Source organism: Callithrix jacchus, chromosome 16 (assembly GCF_049354715.1).
Source record: "Callithrix jacchus isolate 240 chromosome 16, calJac240_pri, whole genome shotgun sequence".
Lineage (NCBI taxonomy): Eukaryota > Metazoa > Chordata > Mammalia > Primates > Cebidae > Callithrix > Callithrix jacchus.
In genome coordinates, this window is record NC_133517.1 from 19189607 (window position 1) to 19194246 (window position 4640).

Here is a 4640-nt window from a genome sequence, read left to right on the forward strand (position 1 = left end):
TGGCTAACCAGATAACCCAACAGCAGGACTGAGGGTGCCTGGGGCAAGTGCCAGCACAAGCCAGCACCCTCACCGAGCCCTGGGTAAAGCTAGCCATAGAGGGCCAGGAGGTTAATCTCCTGGAATCTGGTACAGCCTTCTCCATTTTAATTTCCTATCCTGGAAATTAAAGCCCTGTTACCCCAGGGTTTTCCAGGAAGCCCCACTTGTTTAGCCAGGCTCTAGCTCAGGACATTCGTAATTTTTCACATCCAGGTACCCTGGTTCTTCAATATATGAATGACTTACTTTTAATTGCAAACTTGAAAACCCAGTGTCAGCAGGCCACCCAGGACTTCCTGAACTTTCTTGCCACCTGCGGATATAAGATTTTCAATCCAAAGCCCGACTTGTAGGCAAGAGGTAAAATACCTAGGGCTTGTCTAAGGGCACTCTGGCCCTTAAAAAAGAACATCTCCAACCCATATTGGCCTTTCCATCCAAACACCTTAAAAAGTTGCAGGGATTCTTAAGAATAGCTGGTTTCTGCCAATTGTGAATTTTCAAATATGATGAAATAGCCAAACTTTTATACACTCTAATTAAGAAAACCCAAAAAACTAACAACTGGTTACATAATTACAGGAGGAGAAAAGGAACACAGAGCCATAATTAAGGACTTCAAGACAGCAGGGGTATTGACAGATGCAATTCATTACGGTAGTTCCATGTGGCTGGTGGACAGGCTGATAGGAGCTGGAGGTTTCCATGATGGTAGATTATTGCTACTGAATTCAGTTGTTATATTCCTGCTATTTCAGACATTGTGTATCAAAACTGTTGGCACCTGGAATGTCATCTTGGACATTGAAAATGCCTTTTCGTTTAAATCCTTTCTGCACAAAGGGATTAAAATCAGTAGCGTTTACCTGGCTAGGCCTTCATTGCATTTTACGGAACTGCAACAGGAGTATGAGAATTTTCATACTCACCAATAGGTGGTAGGAAACATGAAACAAACCTCTCTTCCTCAGGGAGTTTAGGTCCACTGCATGTCATTATGCAGACAGGACCTATATTAGTTATCTATTTCTGGGTAACAAATTACTATAACTTAAAAGCTTAGAATAGCACATTTACTACCTCACGATTTGTGTCAGGAATCTGGCATGGCTTAGGTGGGTCTCTCATGCGACTGCAATCAAGGTATCCACCAAGGCTGAGGGCTTCAGTAAAGTCTGGGAAAGGATCTGCTACTAAGCTTACGTGATTGTTGGTAGGGTTTTGTTCCTTGGAGATTCTTGAACTGAGGGCCTCAGTTCCTTGCTGATTGTTTGCTGAAGGCCGCATCCTCAGTTCCTTGCCAGGAGGGCCTCTCCACAGAGCAACTTGCTTCTTGAAGCCAGCAAGGGAGAGAGATTGCTAGCAAGATAGAAATCACACTCTTAAGTAAACTAATTATAAATCGACATCTGAATGTTGAGGTATTCTATTGGTTAGAAGCAAGTTACTCAAGGGCAGGGTCATATAAGCCTGGGAATACCAGGAGGTGGTGATTATTGGAGACTATCTTAGAGTCTCCCCACCTAGGATGGTTAATATTGATTGCTACCTCGGTTGGATTGAATGATGCAAAGTATTGTTCCTGGGTGTGTCTGTGAGGGTGCTGCCAAAGGAGATTATCATTTGAGTCAGTGGACTGGGAGAAGAAGACCTACCCTCAGTCTGGGTGGACACCATCTCATCAGTTGCCAGCATGGCTAGGAGAAAGCAGGCAGAAGAACATGGAAGGACAAGACTGGCTGAATCTTCCAGCTGTCATCTTTCTCCTATGCTAGGTGCTTCCTGACCTTGAACATCAGACTTCAAGTTTTTCAACTTTTGGGCTCCTGGACCCAAACCAGTGGTTTGCCAGGGGTTCTTGGGCCTTTGGCCACAGACCGAAAACTATACTATCAGCCTCTCTACTTTGAGGTGTGGGGACTGGAACTGATCCCCCACTGGCATCCTTGCTCCTCAACTTGCAGACAGCCTATTATGGGACTTTACCTTGTGACTCTGAGTCAATTCTCCTTAATAAACTCCCTTTCATATATACATGCATCCTATTATTTCTGTCTCTCTAGAAAACTCTAATACACCACTACACACCCCAATTAAAAAAAAGTGACAACAACTTATTTAGAGTATGCCCTAAATCACGTGAAAGCCCAGGATGTTTTGTTAATTCTGATAAGATTCAGGGAACAGCCAGTTTCTTGGAAGCAATATGTCATGAGGCTCAAAGCCTGGCAACTGGGACAGTAAAGGGGGCGTTAGCTTCTGGCCCTCACTACCAAAAAGGGAGCTTAGCAATTCATTTGATTATTTGAATGTTGGAGACAGTATCATCTTGTCTTAGTCTATTAAAACTGTTATAACAGAATACCGTAGACTGTAAACAACAAACATTTATTTCTCACAGTTCTGGGGGCTGGGAAGTCCAAATATAAGATACTTGCAGATTCAATGTCTGGTGAGGGCTCTTCCTGGTTCACAGATGACTGTCTTTTTGCTGTGTTCTCATATGGTGAAAGGGGCAAGGGATTTCTCTGCATCTTTTATAGGGACATTAATCGCACTCATGAGGGAATCTTCCCTCATTACTTAATTATCTCCCAAAGGCCCAATCTCCGAATACCATCACTGGGGATTCAATTTAGACATATAAATTTTGGGGGGATGTAAACATTCAATCTACAGCGCACCTCATTTAAGCATTTTGAGAAAATAGGAGGAAAAAATTTTGAGTGAAAATGAATAAAGAATACATAGAAAATGTATTAGTCTGTTTTCATGCTGCTAATAAAGACATACCCAAGACTGGGAAATTTAAAGAGGTTTAATTGGACTTAAAACCATAAAGTGACCAGAAAATACTAGCATATTTTACTGGGGATCTCAGCAATAAGCAGAGATAGAGGCAGTGCAACTGGCTGTTTCAGCAGCCCTCTTCTGGGAGGCGTCTAAACTGTGGGATCTCTTTGAACTACAGATCTCTATTGCTAATAACTATGCTCATTACAGCCTTTGGCAAAGAATGACAGGTTTCCTGATGGCAGAGCGAAATTTAAAACTAATGGCTTCTCTTGGATGACAACAGCTGTCTAGATCCAAGGCAAATTTGGAAAACTGACTATCATAAGGGCAACAGCACAGTGGCCTAAATTCAAAGCCACTGTTACTCTAGACGGTACTCCTAAGGACCATATATGTTTTATTTCTACTGACTCTTGAGCTGTGACTAAGAGCATAACTATCTGGTTGAATACCTGGGTGACCACTGACTGGTGTGTTAAAGACATGTCTCTGTGAGGCTGTGGGCTCTGGAAAGGCATTGCTACAGCCAGATGGGGCATTTATATAATTCATATGAATACTCTTGGGAAGGGTCCATACTGAGATAAGACTAAATAAAACAACGTGGCTGATGAGGCTAGCACAGCTTGTACAGGCAGCATCACTTCCTGAATTTGCCCTTAGACATTAATTTCATTGTTACCATTATTTCCTGGGTCTGTTTTTATTGGCTGACTTTTCTCCTAGTTAGAGGTCACATTTCTTGATCCTTAGCATGTCTGGTAATTTTTACTTGGCATTTTAGGTGCTTGAGTTCCTGGTTGTTGACTTCCTTTAAAAAATATTTGAATTTTATTTTGACAGGCTACTTGGCATCTAAACTCTAGTTTGATTTTTTTGAGACTTGCTTTAAGATATATTAGGGCCGGGCTTTGTGAACACCACCGCTGCCTGGAGCCTTGTAGTATCAGCCATGGTCAACCCCACCATGTTCTTCGACGTTGCCGTCGATGGCGAGCCCTTGGGCTGCATCTTCTTTAAGCTGTTTGCAGGCAAGGTTCCAAAGAAAGCAGAAAACTTTTGTGCTCTGAGCACTGGAGAGAAAGGATTTGGTTATACGGCTTCCTGCTTTCACAGAATTATTCCAGGGTTTATGTGTCAGGGTGGTGACTTCACGCGCCATAATGGCACTGGTGGCAAGTCCATCTATGGGGAGAAATTTGATGATGAGAACTTCATCCTAAAGCATGCAGGTCCCGGCATCTTGTCCATGGCAAATGCTGGACCCAACACAAACGGTTCCCAGTTTTTCTTCTGTACTGTCAACACTGAGTGGTTGGATGGCAAGCATGTGGTCTTTGGCAAGGTGAAAGAAGGCTTGAAAATTGCAGAGGCCTTGGAGCGCTTTGGGTCCAGGAATGGCAAGACCAGCAGGAAGATCACCATTGCCGACTGTGGACAACTTTAGTATGTTTGACTTGTGTTTTATCTTAACCACCAGACCATTCCTTCTGTAGCTCAGGAGAGCACCCCTCCACCCCATTTGCTCACAGTATCCTAAATTCTGTGCGCTTGCTGCAGTTCCCTTTGGGTTCCATGTCTTCCTTGTTCCCTTCCATGCCTAGCTGGATTGCAGAGTTGAGTTGAGTTTATGATTATCAAATAAAGACTAAATAACAACAACAACAACAACAACAACAGAAGATATATTAGGGCCGATTAGAGTAGTATTTATTCTAGACTTAGTTTGTATTACGTAAAGACACAGATAGTTAAAAAAAAATGGAAAAAATGTAGCAGGAAAACATGAAGTGTAGGGATAT

General features: G+C 42.7%; 1 pseudogene; it reads left to right on the forward strand.

Annotated features, from left to right (window-relative positions):
- Positions 1-3672: 3672 nt before the first annotated feature.
- Positions 3673-4404, forward strand: LOC108588574 (peptidyl-prolyl cis-trans isomerase A pseudogene; annotated as a pseudogene).
- Positions 4405-4640: the final 236 nt, after the last annotated feature.